General features: G+C 36.2%; 1 protein-coding gene across 2 annotated transcripts in view; it reads left to right on the top strand.

The window, feature by feature from the left end:
- Positions 1–699: 699 nt before the first annotated feature.
- The window catches only part of LOC150076474 (uncharacterized), a 187,589-nt gene continuing 167,747 nt past the window's right edge, over positions 700–20,541 (top strand). Inside the window, exon 1 of one of the 2 annotated variants that reach the window (XM_090388102.1) lies at positions 700–1,032. The gene's annotated coding sequence lies outside the window, so the exon portion shown is untranslated. The remainder of the gene's footprint in view (positions 1,033–20,541) is intronic. The other variant, XM_090388101.1, reaches the window with a different exon arrangement.

The raw sequence follows: 20,541 nt of genomic DNA, 5'->3' as shown, positions 1-20,541 counted from the left end.
AGGCGAATTTCCGCACATCTATTCTACATCTGTCTTTTCTTAATTTGAATTTATGCCCCCTTATGTTCGTAATCTGAACAAGTAGGAAACAGAAGGAAGGGGCCGACAGGGAAGATGTCCCTGCAGACAGTGTGGCATGCCCAATGCCTCACCAAAACACTGAGGTGTATATAACGGAGAACCTTCACAATGCTTCCTGAATTAGTTATTCTATCATATGAACGAGCTAATTCCGACCAAAGGATCGCCGTTGACTGTATTTAGTGGAATTAAAAGATTTCTGTGGTCATTTTAAGATTACTAGAAAACAACTTCATCCATCCACGTAAATTATGTCCATAAAATGCGTGTGTTCACACTTTTTTTTTTTTAATAATCCAAATGTTTTTTTTTTAACTTCATTTTCGCTTAACTTTTAATTCTGCCTTAAACGTTAAGAATATCTGCAATCTCCTTTCGTATTCTCCCTCTCTCTCTGTGGTCTTTGAAGTAGCCTATGGTACTTAAATAGATTACACGCCTTTGAAATATTACTCTTGAGAAGTAGAGATTTACAATTTAATTTAACACAACTACCTAGGCATTTGAGACGAACAAAATGTTATTGTTGGTTGAATACAAAGACAAATTCAATTTAGTAACCTGTATGTCACTTTTTTTTCCCTTAGTGTGAACTTACTGGCTTGTCTCCAGTAAGTGTGCCTGCATTTAGTAACTATGGTTTAAGGAAGTAGGTATTGGGCACTTAAGAAGGGAATTCTGCAAAGCAAGCCAAAGCTGAATAAAATGGTGGCGCTGTAATATACGCAAAGTCCAAGGGCAAAGATATGGTTAAGTGATTTATGTGTGTTGTGAAGTTATGGTTAGCAATGGGGTATCCATTATATTTATTTCAGGTGTCGATTTGCAAGGAATATGATTTTAATCAGTAAATATCAATATGCACCGTAGGTAATGTAGAATTTCGTTGATTGGAAAGATGAATACCATTTGTATCTCGTGTTCCAGAAGATGAGCTGATAACAACTCTAGGTTTGTATTTATAACATATGCGTTTATATTACGTTTGTGCAGTGTTTCAATGCGTTATTCTTATAATAATTACAAAATTATAGATATCCTAAAAACTTTTAGATCAAAATTAATTTTTAAAAATTTGAACGTATATTTACTTCATAAGTTCTGTATATCTTGAAGTTCTCTTATTCTAATAATTTAATAATGTTTATAATTGTCCTAGTCAGCTTGGCTCTGAAGCTGCTATCTATGCAGTTTTTTTTTAGTTTTTCATTAAGTTATAAGTAATGGTAGTTAGGGCTGGAATTGGAGAGAGAGGTATGCTGACCCCTTATTTTAGAGCTGTTGCGTTTTACTAATGTTACTGGGAGTGGACCTGTCTTGCTACGGCACATAAAAATAAAGCGTCCACCTAGTTTTGAAAAGCCATTTCCACCACCTGAAGGTAGCAGTGCGTTTTTTGTACTATATGTATTATTGATGTTACTAGACAAATTTCTCTTTTGTTTGAGAGAGATAATTATGAAATATTCTAAAATATGTTTTACAATGTACATGTCAGGCTCTTGTAGTGTTTGAAGATAATACAGCAATACCCCGCATTGCACTGATAATTGGTACGAAACTGCTCCGTGTTATGTGAAACCGTGCTGATTGAGGTATAATTAAAATGGATTTTTAATGAATGCGTACCAGAGAAACAGTCTATAAACAAATTATAATAAATCTATAAACAATTTGCTCTTGATAGCCAATTAAAAGGATTTGAAATAAAAAGTACTGCAAAAAATTTATTAATGAAAAGGGAACATCATGAGAGATGAGAAAAAAGCTTTATTGTTTATTTAGGTATTTCAAGAATGAAGTTTGGTAAAGTCATCACTTCTTTTTCCGGGTATACAAGTCTTTGTAGCATTGAATCCCATCTTATAAAATTTGCCATATCTGGATGCTACATCCAACATTTGAATCTCCATTCATAATTGCCTCGCAGGCAATGTCAAGCCCCGAAAAACTTTCTTCAGTTCTTCTGTTGAAAATTATTTTGGTGCCACTTCGGTGTTATCCACTTCAGAATTGTTTTCTTCTTCTTCATATGCAATTTTCTTATCAATTTCAAGGAGAGTTGCATCATCTAAGTTATTTGCATGTGAGTCAATGCAGTTGTGTACATTGTCAGTGTCCAAAGTTTCAAATCCCAAGTCTTTTCCGATCTTCACAATGTCTTCGGAAATTGTCTGAACTTGTGATTCAAAACCAATGAAATCATTTACCAAATGAGCAAAACATGCTGCCAAACATAACGCATGTTGTTGGCAATGATTTCTAACCAAGACGTAGATATATTTTTTTCGATCATATTTAAAGGGGTAAAAAATAAATTGTGAAATGAAAAGTTTGAAAAGATATCATGTCGTCTCATCAGGATGGAATTAAGAAAAGTGGACAGTGTTGCCACTGACTGCCTGAGGGGACTACTGCCACATGTGCAGCATATATGAGACAATACAGTTGGCATCGCAGCATATATGAGACAATACAGTTGGCATCGCAGCATATATGTACCCGTACCTAGGATACGACAAGACAGCATATATGTAGAGTACATGTCTAGGTTGTTGAATGAGTTTTAATATGTACAGTAAATTTACAACTTAAATTTAATTGAAAACTGTGCTGTTTGAAGCCGTGATAAGTGAGGTATTGCTGTATTTAAATTTTGTATCTTGAAGCTTTTCATTAATCATTTTGTCAAATTTTATACAATTTGGCATTAGAGTTATAATTGAACTTCCATTATATATATATATATTTTTTTTTTTAAAGAATTCCAAAGACAAACATTTTTGATTCTTTAGTGGTTTTTCTTTATTTAATTATACACCCAACAGGTCTAAGGTGCAATCATAGGTAATATAAAATATAAATCACATATAGTAAATATGCTTCCCACATCAATGCCAGAGCTTGCACTCGATCATCAGGTAACACAGTGGCAACCCCCATGTCAGAATTCACTGGTCCTACAAGAGCTAGTAGTTGTTGGGGACCCTATTGTCAGGGAAACTGGAAATATATTGTGCAAAAAGGATAGGTGGAGTGGGACCAGGGTATGTTTGCCAGGGGCAAAAGTTGATGACACTGTAGAGCAGGTATCATCTTTTAATGGCATAAAAGGGGATGTTGTACCTGTCAGTGTTGAAAAAATGTTGTAACTTCAGGTTAAATTTGAAAGTGTCTGCTCATCATCCTAGACACAATAGGAGGAAGTATATGATGAGAGCCTTGTCAATCACTTAAGACCTGGAGAGATTGTGCAAGGCATATAGGCACTGTTAGGTGGGTTGGAAAACTGCTAGCTTGTTGGCATACACACGCTAATAGCCACAGGCAGAGGTGACACTTCCACTGGATGGCAGTGATCACAGTGATTTAATGTGGGATTTGCTTATAGATGTAACTACCAACGGGGGTAAAGGGAAGGGTTTTTGCCTTCTTAAAGGTGACTACAGTGGTCTCAGACAGTTTTTAAATTCTATACAATGGACCAACTGATAATGTTACCAATAGCAAATTCTAAATGGAGAGCATTCAAGGAATTAATCATGACAGCTACTAGGCTTTTCATACCAACTAAGAAATACAAGGTATAGGCTTAAATAGATTCCAGATCAACTAATAAGAATTGTGACAGAGAAGAAAAATGCATGGGGTGCATAGAAATTATCAGCAACACAGAATTCTATAATAGATTTAGCTAGTCAGTAATCAAATCACAAAGGAGTTTAGGCAAGTGAAGGCAGATTCTGAGAAATCTTTGGCAAAGGATGCAAAGAATAACAGCAAAGGCACCCTTGGTGGATGGGATCAATCCAATTATATTAAGGGAGGCATCAAATAGAGTAAGCAACTCTAGAAGGAAGGGGATATATCAGATTGGTCCACATGATATCGATGGTTCAACTGTTGATGGTCCTGCTCAGATAGCTGACAAACTGAATGAATATTTTGCATCTACGTTCACTTGTGAGGAATTCTCTAGGAAAGTGGAGGCCAGTTTATCAAACTCTTAACAGGGAGCTAAATGATTTTATAATAACCGAAAGGAATATGTAAGAGAAATTGAAGTTAAACCTAAGAAAGGCACCTGGGATAGGTGGGATCAATCTAATTATATTAAGGGAATAAGCAAACCCTTAGCCATAATTATGAGAGCATCCTTGGATTCAGGGGAGGTCCCCACAGCCTGGAGATATGCAAATGTATTCTCAATTCACAAAGGGGAAACAATGGTTGACATGGATAATTATAGACCTGTTAGTTTAACTTCTGTTCCATGAAAAATAAAGGACTCACTGGTTAAGGAAGTGATGCAGGTTCATCTAGACAAGACTGCAGTTATAGTTCAGATACAGTATGGGTTTGTCAAGGGGAAGTCTTGTCTGACTAATTTGATTGGATACCATGATGTGGTCACAAAGGAACTGGATGCAAAAAATAATTTTGATATTACACACAGGTAGTTCTCAACTTTATAAGTTAATTCGTTCCTAGCATGCGCTCGTAAAACAAAAACTTGTAAAGCGGGAATTTATTTCCCATTGACATAAGGTTAAAAATAGGGGTTACGTTCACAACAATGAAATTAGTTAGCTAATTAGTTTGTTTAAACGATGATTGATTTATCCAAAGAAATGAAAATGTAGCCTGTAAAATCAAGCAAATTATAATAATAGAGAAATTATTTATGATTTACAAATGTTAAAGAATGTTTATTCTTCATCATCGACTAAATACACACTCGTTGATCATTCATTATTGGCTTGGCACTCGTTGCTTTGTTGCACAAGTAGTCGTCTTCAGAAATGCTTCAAGAGGTGTTTGTCTTCAAGATAATCTCTTTTAATTATAAATTTCGCGATTGCATTCATTAGGTTTTTTTTTTTTAAGCCGACCGGGCTAGCCGAGTGGGTAAAGTACCTGCCCGGCAACCCAAAGGTCGCGGGTTCGATTCCCGCCTCGGGCTTGGATCAAAGTACTGCAAAAACCTTGGGAGGTGCAATATGGCCACAGAAGCCGATGCGCCAACAACTACCAAATCAAAAAAAAAATCAAAAGCATTTTTTAAAGGAATGCACAAATTGCAACTAACACGATTCTCGTGGAGTAACAAGTTTATGAAGCTTAAAACAAAAGGAATGAAGAAAAGATTCTGAAAATTTATTTGTTTTTTTTATACGATTGAAAATTACAGTAAAGGGGAAACACATTTCACCATAATAACATAAAAACCCACACAATTCCAGCTATCGGTATTTTAGCAAATGCAGTAACATCGAGTTTACTACCCATTTATAATTGCTTGCAGTAACAGAAAAGCCCAATATAAACCAGAATGTGCAAATTGTTTTTATTGTTTTATGGTCGTGACCTCCAGAAACATGCTTTAGAAAAATGTCACAAAGGCATTCAAAATTGGTTCTTATAACAGAACATATGATAACGATGAAAATGTAGTGCATTTAATGATTTGAATTGTAACTAATACAATTTACAAACCACACTCACGACCTTTTATATGGCCTTAAGGTCATGCTCATGACCCTAAAAATGATATTTTAGAGAGATAAATAGCTTAGTTATACAGCGAAAATTTCAACTTCCGAGATCTTGAAACGAATTACCAAAAAACAATGTTATTGGGGATGAAGATATTTCACAATAATATTTCACACTGTTGTCATTATTATAAGTCTTGTGTTAAAATTAAACCTGTGTTAAAAAAATAAAGATGGATTCTAAGTTGTGGAGCTCATTAAGACATTAAATTGCCTTAGTTTTTAAAACAAATTACCTCACTAGTTTGTTTATTGAAAATAATTAAAAAGGCTAATTTCCTTTATTTTATTGATGAGTGAAATACAGCAGATTCTCAATTTACAGGGATCAGATTAACCGGTAAGCGGATTAACTGGGACACTTCAAGATTCCAAATTAAAAAAAAAAAAAAAATCAACCAGAAATCATAAAATTCAAGTAATAAATAGAATATTTATCACTTGAATAATAGATATTACTAAAATAACAGATGTTTTTCAAGTCGTAAATAAGCGACAAGAAGCAGCATTATAAGTCGTCATTAGGTGATTAGTGTGCCTATTATCTTGCAACTCCCGCTGTCTTCACCACCACCGCTCAAAAAAAAAAGGAGACCAAATGTTTAGTGTGTTGTGTCGATTGTTGGGTTCCGTCGCACCGCAAAAGGATAACTTGTTTCATTATACACGTCAGGGATGTCGGAATTTTTTTTTTTTTTTTTGTTTAGAAATTGCGAAAGTGATGGACAAATGCAAGAGTTGTGCTTTCATTTAAACAAAAACTTGAAATTATTCAAAAGTTTGAAAATGGTGCCTACATTAAATCTCTAAAGAACCATTATAATGTTGGTGACCAAACCATACGCGACATTTTAAAAAATAAGGAGAAACATCGTATTGGGCACACGAGTGGTGCATGGTAAGTTCTTTATCTATTGCCATACTTTTTACGTACGTTGCTAAACGTTTTTCGATGCAGTAAGTCCCCAACTTATATAGCTTCGGTCTTACGTTACTTTTTTTATATGACTGAAGATTTCAAGCGAAGGGAACACACATTTCGCCATAATGTAAAAACCCACAGAATTCCAGCTAATGGTATTATTGCAAATACAGTAAGATCGAGTTTACTACCCGTTTATAATTAATTGCACTAACAGAAAAGCCCAGTAACCTGGAAAGTGCAAATTGTTTTTGTTTGATGACAGTGACCTCCAGAAATGTGCTTTAGTAAAATTTGAGCTCGTGTGGAGTGATAATAGTGACTTTTTGCCTTAATCCTGTGAAGTTCTTTTCAGAAAATTTCATTTTGACCATTATCATGGTGCTAACTAAGAGAATAAGTGACAGCGGTACTATTAAGTTTATCAAGAAAAGGAAAGCGATAGGGTTGGATCAGAAAATTAAAATAATCAGGATGTATGAAAATGGCCAAATATTATCAAGTATCATGTGGAATTCAGATTTGTCAGTAGTAACGGCAAACACAATAAAGGAGAAAGACAATATGAGAAGCGGTCGGCACCAATGAAGGTCAGCTATATAATAACCAAGGCTACGAAATACACACCAGTTTTTACAGTACAATAACATGTGTTTTTTTCTTCCTTTTATATTTTCTTTTCTTATGTGCCACTCTGGCTACTTCACCGCTGCCCCCAGATAAAGTTTTTAATTGAACTAATTAAAAATATATAACTATTTTTCTTCATTCTTCTGAGGATGTTATGTGGTTTTTGTAATTTTGGCATATCAGGGATATAGTAGCAATATTTTGTTAGTCTTTCCCGAGTTACACAAATCTTGACTTGCATAAGAAGTCCTGGAACGTATCTCTTACCTATGTCAGAGGCTTATTGTATTTTTGGATTAACTGGGAAATTGATTAGCCGGGAATATTTTTTTACCATCTATCCTGGGAAATCGAGAGTCTACTGTATATTGAAACAAATTGTATGTATTTATTTCCCACCCTGCAAGGAATATAGCATGACACACCCAGATAACTGTAGAACTTCAAGAAGTCCGGCAACACCATTATGACTCATGGATGCTCACAGACACCAAGTGAGACAGTTCCAATAGTTCAGCCAGGTCTGAACGCTCCAGATCCCTCCTGGCATCATCCCAGCTGGGCAAGACCTGGGTAGTCCAGAACATTTCCTCTTATGACAGCCGCATTCCGAAGGGCCATCAATCTTAGTGTCTGCCCACTCTTGTCACTGTATTAGAGGTTTGTATAGTGGCACTTGAGGAACTACTATACAAACTGGAAGTAGCAGAAACCCTGCACAGAACAGGCTATAGCAGAACATGTAAGATAAACAATAATCTGTCAGTGACACAATGGGGCTATAACATCACTCAGGAAAGACAATTCGATTGTAATTACCAAGTAGTTTGACAGTAGTTTTAAACAGCTGCAACTGTAAAGCGAAGTTGGATGACCAAGACACTTATTCCAGAAGTCAAAAGATCCCACAAGAACAGTCCAAGGAACAAAGTTAGAACCAAACTCAAACAGCTTCTCTCTGAAGAGAAAATAAACAGAATTTTGTGTTTCCAACTAAACAAAACCAACCCTAAACCATCATATATGTTTCCGCAGTGCACACGTATGAGCTGAAGATGTCGATTCTGGCAGTGATGCTGGAGAGATAAAACTTACTGACCTTATGCCTGTCTCCTCTTTTTTTTTTTTTTTTTTGTAATTTTATAATTTTGAAATTTTTTTAAATTGCACTCTTTTGTAATTTTTCCTGTGCATGAGATAAAAAATTTAATAAATACAATAAATAATTCTATTTACATGTTCGTCGAACATTTATTTTTTGATTCAATCAATTCAGTGAGCACAGTTGTGAGTGCTGCACAAGCATGGGGGAAATTTCGACTTATGTAGCTTTCCACGGAATGCAACCCTTATGTAAGTCGTGGAGCTTGTGTATATCCATAATTAAAAAACAATTACCAGAGCTACATGACCAATTTATTATTACTCCCGTTGACAAAGCTGCCAGTAACTATGCCTTCATATATAAAGCTTTTTAACTTTCATACAGCAGGATTATCACCAACAATATCCCTATTTTAAATGTCTTGTATAATAGCAATATATCCCATATACAAAACTTTGATTTCAGTAGCCTATTCACCAGCATTGATCAAACTAATTTGATGCTTGTCCTAAATCTGTATAATAAATACAAACATATAATAGACTGCACACCAACGTATTAGAACAATTTATTGAATTTTTGCATTTCCAACGACTTCATTTTCGACAGTAAAACAGTTTACCAACAAACCTGTATGGGTAGCCCAGCGAGTTATATCACTGCCGATCTCTACCTGTACTGGTATGAAACCTCACTGCCTCTGGAAATCTGCATATATATATATCGATTTATTTGTAGCAAATTGCCCCAACTTCCTACAAAACCATGGCAATATATACTCTACTGAGCTCACCCTGGAAAAACCGAAATAAGGCTGCCAACTACTTGGATTTAGATATAATCTTAACTCCCAGACCACGGTCAACATATACAATAAGCGTGAATCCTTCAACTTTAATGCATTGGCATTCTAATATTTCCAAAAAGGTACATGCTAACATCTTGTCTCAAAGCATCGGAATAGCCATTATATGCAATAGCAAAAAATTGATAGTTAACAATATCAGAAATCTCTACAATAAGCTTCTAAGAAACCAGTTTCCTACAACCTACTTATATTACCACATCAAAAAAGCCCTCAGTATTATCAAATATAAAAAGTTGATTAACTTTACAATTGATATCAATAATATAATGGCTAACTGATATTCTTTAAACTGCTAGGCTGGTACATGTGTATAGTCTATACTTCCATCCTCTTTGACATCTTACAAACGTAGAAAACTTGTACCCCCCGATTGGCTAACTAAAGGAGTATTTCTTTGTTTATTTACTTATTTTTTATTATTTTATTTATCTATATATGCTATACTTAAAAGACCAGAAGAATGCTCACAGAGCTATGTCCAGGGTCAGTCCTACTATAGGAACGGGAATGGCAACCTTGAACTGCCCAAGCACTACTGTTTTGTCTTCTTCAGTATTCTTTATGCTTTCCTACCCCCTATATTTTTATTTCTCTTGAGCCATTAGTTTATCAAAAGCAATATTCGAGATGCTCCTTTTCTGCTTTAAAACGCTTTTCTTGCCTATACAAAGTTTAGCAACTATTTACCGCTACTTTGCTTGCTTGTTATTCCTTTCTATCCTGGGATTCATTACTTTACATGTTTAACACCTACCCAAATTTACATTTAATTTAATTTACCACTCCCCTAACTTAATTTAATATATTTTACTACTTCTCTAATTTAGCTTCCAACTTTTTCATGGGGTAGCTAGCTTAATTTAATTTAATTTTAATTACTTAATTTTTCCGATTTCTTACACTTGGTGTCGCCAGCTTAAACCATATATACTTTAGCTTACATTTAGTTGAAATTTATTAATACTCCACCACAGTACAGATCGTCATGACCTATACTACCCCAGTAAGTTATCCTATTCCTTTAATTCTTTTTAATCTTTACTTCCAGCCTCTGTCAAGCCAGCCATGAAATATATGCATGCCTTATAATTTAATTTTTAACCCTAATATACATTACTGACTTTTCACATGTACCACGATCTGCATATATTTCTTATCAGAAACAGAGGCTTTACTTATTTATTGCCATTTCCTCCTTTGATTTCGGTGGCTGGCCCCAGATGGTGCTGAAGTCATAGGATGAACAGCATTAAGTAATTCTTATTACTTCTCTTTATCTTCGCTCCCTTCTTTGTTCTCCGTGATTGCAATTTCTGTTCCGTTAGCCCTTTGTTCTCCGTAATGAAAAGTGCACTAACATTAGATCTTTACCTTTCTCTGCTTACAAACTTTTATATACACACACACACACACACACACACACAGGGTCGCCACAAGTGGGTAGGTGAGGTAAGCATTGCTTACTGGCAGCAGTTCAGGAGGGCGGTAATTTTTTTTTTGACTAATACATGTCGGGCCTCTTTAACGAACTTTTTTAAAATGAAATTTTCTATTTAAAGGTATTTTTTTAATTCCCCTTTGTAATTACATTTAAAATAGTTTCCATAGAAAAGAATTTCCATATAACGAATGGATTATGAGAGGCTTAACTGGGAATGATTAACAGTTTGCACCTCTGGCATTGTAGGAATATCAGGCAATTGAGACAGTTAGTCCTACTATTAAGCACAAATTAAGAGTTAAAGGGATTACCATTCTGTAACTCAGTGGTACTCGCAAAGCCTATCCAACCCCGTTTCACATACCCAGAAGTCGTGCTGGTCATCTGATTGGTTAACGTTTACCAGTATTCAACACGGCAAGCAAATAATTCATTTGAAATAAATTCAGTACATTCCCCTCCCTGAATTTGAAATAAATTTTCGAATTTGAAATAAATTCGGGGAAGGGAATGCCAGAGGTGAGTTAAAATCTGGCAGTGAGCTGGATGATTTTGTAATAACTGAGAGGAAAGTGGAGTAGAAATTGTTGAAGATAAACATATCAGGGGTGGATGGGATCTATCCAGTTATATTAAAGGAGGCAGCAAAGGAAGTAAGCAAACCCTTAGCCATAATTATGAGAGCTTCTCTGGACTCAAGGGAGCTACCCATGGACTGGAGATGTGCAAATGTGACCCCAATTCACAAAGGATGATCAAAGAGCAACACAAGTAATTATAGACCTGTTAGTTTAACTTCTGTTCCAGGAAAGTTAATGAAGGCACTGGTTAAAGAAGCACTGCAGGATCATCTCGACAAGACTTCAGTTATAGCTCGAACACAGCATGGTTTTGTTAAGGGAAAGTCTTGGATATTATGATGTGGTCACAAAAGAACTGGATGCAGGGAATAACTTTGATATCATATATTTGGATCTTAGAAAGGCTTTCGATACTGTTGCACATGGAAGACTGCTGCACAAGTTGGAGCAGTGTGGCATTGGAGGAAAATTGCTGCTATGAATAAAGGGATGGTTGAGTGGGAGAAGACAGAGTGGTATCAATGGACACTGCTCATGGTGGACTAATGTTATTAGTGGAGTCCCTCAGGGTCCATTGTTGTTTTCTGTATTTATAAATGATATTGATGATGGTATATCAAGCTTAATACAAGTTTGCAGACAATACTTAGTCCAAAACTTAGTCCAAGTTTGCAGACAATACGAAGGTTGGCAGGGTTGTTAAGGACACTAATGACAGTACGCTGCTGCAGCAGGATCTAGAAAAGTTGAGCAGATGGGCTGAGAGGTGGCAAATGAAGTTTAACATTGACAAATGTAAAGTACTACATATGGGAAGCAGCAACCCCAGAGTGACGTATCAACTCTGTGGTACTACACTGACAGTGGTAGAGAATGAAAGGGACCTGGGGGTGGTTGTGCAGGCAGATATGAAGTTTTCTGAGCAGTGCAGACGGGCTGCAAGAGTAGCTCATGGTGTATTGTCGATGATATATAGGAATTTTTCTAGCAGGGATCAGGAGGTGATTATTCCCTTGTATAAGGCAATGGTCAGGCCACACCTAGAGTACTGTATACAGGTCTGGAGGCCTCATTTCAAGAAGGATGTAGAGATGCTGGAACGAGTGCAGAGAAGGGCAACAAGATTAGTGAATGGAACAGAGGGGTGCTCTTACGAAGAAAGGCTTAAGTTTTGCAAATTACAGTGTCTGGAGACTAGGCACCAGCGAGGTGATCTGATAGAGGTGTATAGAGCCTTGAATGGTTTGAGCATGCTCAATGCTGATGGGATTCTTCCTCTTGCTCAGAATAATCACCTGAGAGGGAATAAATTCAAATTGAGGAAAGATGGATGTAGGATAGACGTGAGGAAATTTGCCTTTAGCTAGCGGGTGGTTGGTTGGTGGAACAGACTTCCATCCTTTGTTGTGAAAGTTGATAGCCTAAATAAATTTAAGGCCGAGCTGGACAGGTACTTGGAATGAATGGAGGGGTGAAATGGGAGCGTGTTTTTTTTTTTTTTTGGCTGATGCTGCTTGCCTGCTTTCTTGCATCATATGCCTCTGCTAATGCTAATGAAATTGCAGACACGTTAATTTTCTTATTATCTGGATTTGTGTTCAGTGCCAGATTAAGGTACGGGCTAGCAAGGCTCTTGCCCGGGGTGCCAAAAACAGAACAATGAGGCAAAAATATATACAGTATATTCTGATTAAGGTACACCAAAAAATCTTTCTGCCCAGGGTGCAGAAATACCTTGGTCCGGCACTATCTGTTTCTTATTTATATTTCGCAAGGTTATACTCCAGAACATGGCTACAACCTCATACTTCGGCGAGATAGAGTGGAAGAAAGCTGAGATAGGACATGAAGGCAACTCCCATTCACTGCTATCTGCCCTGTTCTACTTGCCTGCATGTTACTGGGGGGTGTCACGTGACATCAAAATATGTCAGGGCTGTAACGAAGAAAAAGAAACGAAAAAATGGCAAATTTTTTTAAACAACTAACAAAAATTACCAGCACGTACAACCACCACCATTGATTCTTCTCCGCACATTACTAGACGATTTTGCATGCATTAACAATGAGAATTGCTCGTGCGCGTCAACATAAGTGTTTTTTTTTTTTTTTTGTTCTGAGGGCTGCTGCCCCCTGCTAATATAAGCAGAACCTAATACTATCAACTCATACATACAATTACTCCGAAAAACATCAAATCTTCAAGAAACAACTTGAAAGAGAAAAAAAAAAAAAAACCCAACCTCATTAGTCCTCGCATGCCGGTACACTTCATCAAACATCCACACTGAAAACATCTAATCCGGAGATATCAAATTTTCACTCATACAACATTTAGTGTGGCGCCTCTGTAGCCAGGTGGGAAAGAGCAGCAGTGTGCAGCACACGCTTCTTGATTAGACCGGGGTTCGAGCCCGTCACCACCAAATACGGAGGATGCGGAAAGGTCAAGGAATGACCACCGCATATCCCGGAGCAATATGGCCTTAGTTGCTAATGCTCCTTAAAACCAACCAAAAAAAAAAAAAAAACATTTAGTTACAGTCTTATATCCATCCTTTTGCAAATGGAATAGCAACAACACACAATAACCGAGGGCAGCAGAGCAACAAGGCGAGACTGAACATCAGCATGATAATTTCACATTTCCTGCTAAAATCATAAGCAGATTTACATCCAATCAAACAATCAGAGATGCAATATTGAGGTAAATTATGCATTCCCAATAATCAGCCAATCACAGAACTCGACCGGACAATCACTCTGTTCTGCCATGCCTGCAACGGAGATACCTATGTTCTGGAGTCAGCCAGAATAATATTTACGATAGTATTATTAGCAAGGCAATGTATAGCATTTAGGGGATCTTCAAAAGATTTATATGAAAATGACAATGGTAACTTTTTAAAACTTTCTGAAACAATTTCTAAATTTGATTCAGTTATGGCAGAACATATTTGCCGTATTCAGAAATCTAAATTGAAAATATCGGCATTATTTGGGTGATCAAATGCAAAATGAAATGCTGCTGGATTGGTGACGGTCGACTTGTATATACGAAGCTCTTGAATGTCTACAAAATATCACAGAATATTTTAAAGAAAATAGAACAGAGGAATCGGTCCAAAAAATTCTCAATTCAGCTAATAATATGGCTGCTATCATTGGCATTGAAGCTTCGTTTCCAGAAGCAAGCGCTGTAAGGAAAAGGTTGAAAAACCGTCATTTCGATTCTGAAAGTAGAGATGAAGCTATTCGGGATCCGCAACAAGATTTCAAAGTTAATGTTTTTCTTTCAAATTACGGACACAATCATTTTCTTGTTAACTGAAAGGTTTACACATATAAGAGAACGTGTAGAAATATTTAAAATGTTTTGTAACATTTCTGAATTTAAAAATGGTCAGATGACGATTTATTAAATCATTGCAAAGATTTACATATTAAGTTAAGTGACATTGATCGTAATGACTCCAAAATTGATGGTTTAGCATTATGAAGAACTTAAATGTACTTCAGATTTATATTAAAGATAAATTGCTCCATTTGAAGTTTACAATACATTTTTAAAAACGATTTTACAGGTACTATTCTAAATGTAGCAGTTGCATTAAGAATTTTTCTAACTTTACCAGTTTCACTTTCCTCAGGTGAATGGAGTTTTCAAACTTAATCAAAAATAATTTACAATCGAAAATGTCTCAACAGCGGCTCTAATTTGGCAATAATTTCAATAGAAAACGATCTTTTGGATCCATAAACATAAATGAAATAATAAATAATAAAGCAAGGAAACAAATTTGTATAATTTTCCTTTTATTTTATTATTGTGGGTTTGATTACTGTGATTTGGAATTTAAAGTATTTCCAGAATTTCAGAATGATTTTGATATATTTGTTAATTGTTTCATTACATGGGAGATTTGCGTGTAATTGTATAATTATTTACGCCTTATTTTATTTTTTAATCCAAATATTTTGGGGCGACAAATTTGATTTCGCTTACTAGCGGCACATAGGGTTGCAGCGGGTGGGTGTGTGTGTGTTCCTTGCAATAAAATCACCAACTGTGATTATCAGATTGTGATTGTACTTTATCTTGGACTGCTTGGAGTTTTTCATGGAAGCCATGATAACTTCTGCATTGTCTTCTGCTGGTTCATAATCATTTATAACAGTCGTGTTACAAAATTCCCCTTTTATTCTTATCTTACAGTCTCTCATTAATTGTATTAAAACCCAGTACACTTTTCCTTTGTTCCCTTTCTACCACAAAACTAATTCCATTCACACCTCTTTTCTCATTATTACCACTGTAGCACAGTGGTTATAATGAGAAAAGTACATTAATAGCATACTAGTGCTACTGTAGTAGTAGTAGTAGTGATTCATTCTTGCATTATAAGCTTGCATTCTTGCAAATGATGCAAGAATGCAAGCTTATATGGCATCAGCCAAAAAAAAACTGCACACTTCCACAACAACAGATGGAAATCTGTTCTACTGATCGACCACCTGCTGGTTGAAGGCAAACTTCCACATATCTATCCTACAACCATCCTTCCTCAACTTGAATTTGTGCTCCTTGTTTGTTTAGTCTCAGCAAGAGGAAGAATGGCATTAATATTTTGCTTACTTAATCCATTCAGTGCTTTAAAAATCAGATCTACCCCACAGGTGCCTACTCTCCAGACACTGCAGTTTGAAGAAAGCTAACAAAAATACACTATTTTGTTAACAAAATGTTAACAAAACTAACAAAAATACACCATATAAGTTTCTAATTGCTCAGCTAACTTTATGCCTTCCCATATGCTTTTTAGTGTAAAATTTGCAAGTTTAGAATTTTCATCTGCACTATCATCATCTGAAATGATTTGGTTTTACCTCCGATGCCATTTGCACCCAATCTGCTATGCTGGCTTCCTCCTTTTCTAGCAGTAATTCTTGCACGTCTTCAGTAATATCTTTTTTTAAAATTTTTTTACGAGTTTCGGCGACTAGGGCCATGTTACTCTGTGTATATTGTCGATAAATTGCATGTGCGTGAGGTCGATTTTTTTTTTTTTTTTTTTTTTTTTGTTTTGCTGGACAAAAAACCAGTTTCCAAGAGAAAAAACCATGCTACCCTCGCCTGAGCCCGACTAACTCAGCCACGTTGTGAAAAAGACCCATAAAACTTCCACCCTTCATCAACAGAATTCAAACTCAGGTCTTTTCCATCCGGTGTGGGGAGGAGGGTGATTCTATCAATTGTGCTACCCACGTAGGGCTTCAGTAGCCATATCATCAAAACCATCCCCTCCTAGCGACGTAGCAAGTTCTACTTCTACTATCACACCGATTCTGTTTTCCGCCCATTTGATCATATTTCCTGAATGAACTGATTCTGACCATACATTTTTCCACACACATTTAACGTTTTACTTCTTTCAGTGATAAAGCTACAATTCTGATAGTCCACAATTGAAAAATGTTTCAATGCTTCCATTACTTCAATAGATTCGAAGTCAATTTTTTTGCAAAATCCATTTTAACGATTTTCTGATGTAATGAGTTTTAAAGATGGATATAATGCCTTTATCTAATGACTGAATGAAATAAGTTGTGTTAACCCAGTACAACTGTTGCAGTTGAAACATAACCTCAATGTTTGAATGAATTAAATCTTTTGGATGGCCTGGTGTGCTATCCAATAGTAATAAAACTTTGAAATCTAGATTTTTCCACAAGTTCAATAGCCCCGAACATAACATGAGAATTTCCCAACAATTTTTTATTTATTTATTTTTTTACTAGTGAGTCAACGGCGGGGATTCAGAAAGAGTGGAAATGATGAAAAATTACATCCAACATATAATAGCAAGGTTTCCCCCTCACAAAAGTTCAAATATACCCTGTTATACGAGGCTTACCGAAATTCTCTGTGTTATATGAGTACCATGTTGTGCGAGGATTGCCGCAGTTTATCAGTCGTGTTAGAGCAAAACCGTGTTGTAGAAGTACCGTGTTATACGGGGGTTGCCTGTATTTATTAATGCTTTAGTAGAAGTTTAAAGGCAGTTTGCTGCATAATGTAAATGCATTTCCATCAGTTCCTTCATTTCATGCTGTTGGCTGGAATTGAAAGAAACATGAAAATATATCCAAGATGTTGAGTGTAATAAAGTACAATGACTTTGCTTGGAATGTCTGTAGTAACAATGTAATTAGCTTACTCATTTCTCTACGGGTGGAATTCACAAAATAATGTTGTGTTCTATGTTTCTGGGATAATTTGTACAACAGCAAAGTATTATTTTATGTGGCATTGGAAAATGAGGGAAGAATTTCTAGATGGATTACTCCTGGTTTCGTAAGAGAGAAAGCAAAATGGGCTGTGTGAAAAACTGAGCTGCAAACATTTCTGGGGAAAAACAGTATATGTAGCACATACATTTGATTAAAGTATTTTAAAATAAGACTCATTTTTACGATAGCATATGTATTTTCATGTGATATTTGTTGTTAATGCTTGTTTTCACATTTCTGGAACAGTAACTTGCCCTTGCTTTTCAAGCTCTACACTATTGATCAATAGTGTAGAGCTTGCCAGTATCACTGGCCTTCCTGTCAACTATAGTTGTGATGGAGTGGTTTTCATTTTTATTATAAGAACATAGAAGAAAGGTAGGGGCTTTGATTTCTTTCTTTGTTTGTGAATTGGATATTGCAGTCTATGTAATTGAGGGATAAATGGGAGGAGGTGAGGTTATCTTTTCCATGTAGCTGTACAATGCGATCATCATCCAGAAAGCTTAACTATATGTTGAGTTTAGAATGAGGGGCCTTTATGTTATATGTAGAATTGATCTCCATGTTAAAAGTATGCTTGCCCAGTATAGCAGATATATCTAGAATTATTATAGTCTGTGTAGAGATGTGGTTCTGTCATATTGATTAGAGTTATTCTCTTGTTCCAGTGTGATGATTGAGAACATCGATTGCATATCCATGAGGGCGCCTCCATAGCCAGGTGGGCAGGAGCAGCAGTGCATAGCACACGCTCTTTGATTAGACCGGAGTTCGAGCCCGTGACCACCAAATACGGAAGGTGCAGAAAGGTCAGGGAATGACCACCGCATATCCCCGGAGCAATATGGCCTTAGTTGCTAATGCTCCTAAAAACCAAATAACAACAACAGCATATCCATGCTTTTTAGGACGTCACTGGGTGTGAATTTTCATCTGAGTATAAGTGAATATAGGCTCTCTCTACATGTGAGAATAGTTCCTTTTCAAGTCTTTACATTTGGCCCAGGCATTGTATGTAGGTAGAATCATTGTTTACAGCCATGGATAGTTCTCTTTGGACAGCAGAACCATAATACCTCTCAACTTAACCCCCCTCCCAAGAGAAAGCCACATCTGTGCTTTGATCAAAGTAAATGATGACATCAGCTTTGGCCAGGTCACTTTTTCAGAGCAAAAAGCCTGCACCAAAGCTACCTAAGGTAGAGAGGTGGTCAGGCAACCAGCAATGTACTACAGTCTAGAAGAGTAATGCACAGCCTCTTATGTTGAAAGGGTTACATTATCGTTTTTCTCTTCATCTGCCGGCCACAGAGAAAAATGAACTTTATAGAATTCTCAAATATGTAATAACGGGATTATATTTATGACATACCATTGATATAGTATTTGGATTAATATTGGCAATATGATGAAAGAAAGAAAAGTTCATGCAGTACCAGCCATAAGAAAAAGAGAAAAAAACCTGACACTTTAATTTCCCCATTTCCATAATACTGGAAGTTCATTTCGAACAGTTGATTACTCTTTGGCTGAATGCAATTAGCCATCCATTTATTCTGTAACCATCCTTTTCCAATTTAAATTTGTCTCCTTGCTGCTTATCAGAGAAAGGGTAAAGATGCCCTCAGCATTGTTTACTTCACCTTTTTAATGCCTTGTACAATTCATTTAGTATTAATAGTGGCAAATGATGTAAGAATGTAAGCTTATACAGCATCAACCAAAAAAAAAACTTCTCACATTACCTGTCCATCCCCTCTAAACATTTGTCTAGTTCCTCCTTAAAATTATTCAGACTGCCCACTTCTGCACCAGCTGGAATTTTGTTCCAACAATCAACCACCTGCTTTCTGGAGGAAAATTACCCACATGTCTGTCCTGCAACCATTCTTCCTCAATTTAAATTTGTGCGTCCTTGTGTGCTTTCTGAGCACAAAAGAAGGTTGCCATCAGTATTTAGCTTAGTCAGCCCATTTGAGGCCTTAAACACCTCAGTCAGATTTTGCAGGTGCCTGATTTCCAGATGCTGCAATTTGCAGAACTGAAGTCTTTCATGCTAAGAGTACCCTTTTGTTTCCCCTCGCTAATTTTGTTGCTGTTCTCTGCAACCATTCCGATAGATCCACATCTTTCCTAAAATGAGAATTCCAAACCCAAGATTTGGCCTAGCCTTATACAACAGTATAATCTTTATCCGTCCTGCAAAATCCCTGTATAACATCACCATATAGATGCCTAGTTTCCAGAGGCTGTAATGTATAGAGCCACACACTTTCTTGGTAAAAATATCCTTTTGTGCCCTCAACTAAATTTATTACTCTTCTCTGCAGCCTTTCCAATAGATCTGTGTGTGTGTCCAAAATGAGATTTTCAAATCTGATGCAGTATTCCAGATGTGGTCTAATCATAAAAATGCTGTTTGAGCATTTTTTTTTTTTTTTTTTTTACTGCTCTGATAATTTTATGCCAAACTATGTACAGTCACTCTTAAATCTTTTTTTATATTCCACTACCTTGAGTTTGGTACACCGAAATTTTATGCTATTCTGAAACTACTGCTACCCAAATGCAGTACCTTGCATTTGTCACTTTTAAATTTCATTTGCCATTTGATATCCCCTCTGCTTAGTTTATCTAGATCCTCTTGAAGTAGCATACTCTGATTTTTTCTCATTAACCACTGTGCCCACCATTTTATCATCAACAAACTTGAACATTAAACTTGAAAAAAAACTACATCAGTATCATTAATAAATATTAAAAACAGTAAGGAGTCCAACATTGAACCCCACTCATCATTTTATTCCATGAAGAGCAGTGACCATTTATAACCACTTTTTGTGTCCTACCAATTAACTTTCTCTTTAGCCATAGTACTAACTTGCCTCTAATGCTACATTGCTTCAATTTATATAGCAGTCATACATGTGATAGATAGTATCAAAAGCTTTACTGAAATCTAAGTATATGATGTAAAAATTATTCCTTTGTTACATAGTTGATAATCAGGTTGCTGAGCTGTGATCTCCCTTTAACAAATCTATGATTGCACTATGACTCCACT

Source organism: Mastigoproctus giganteus, chromosome 13 (genome assembly GCF_048544385.1).
Source record: "Mastigoproctus giganteus isolate SK-2022 chromosome 13, ASM4854438v1, whole genome shotgun sequence".
NCBI classification, from domain to species: domain Eukaryota; kingdom Metazoa; phylum Arthropoda; class Arachnida; order Uropygi; family Thelyphonidae; genus Mastigoproctus; species Mastigoproctus giganteus.
Note: the sequence above shows the minus strand (reverse complement) of the source record. Positions and strands in the feature narration are given on the sequence as shown.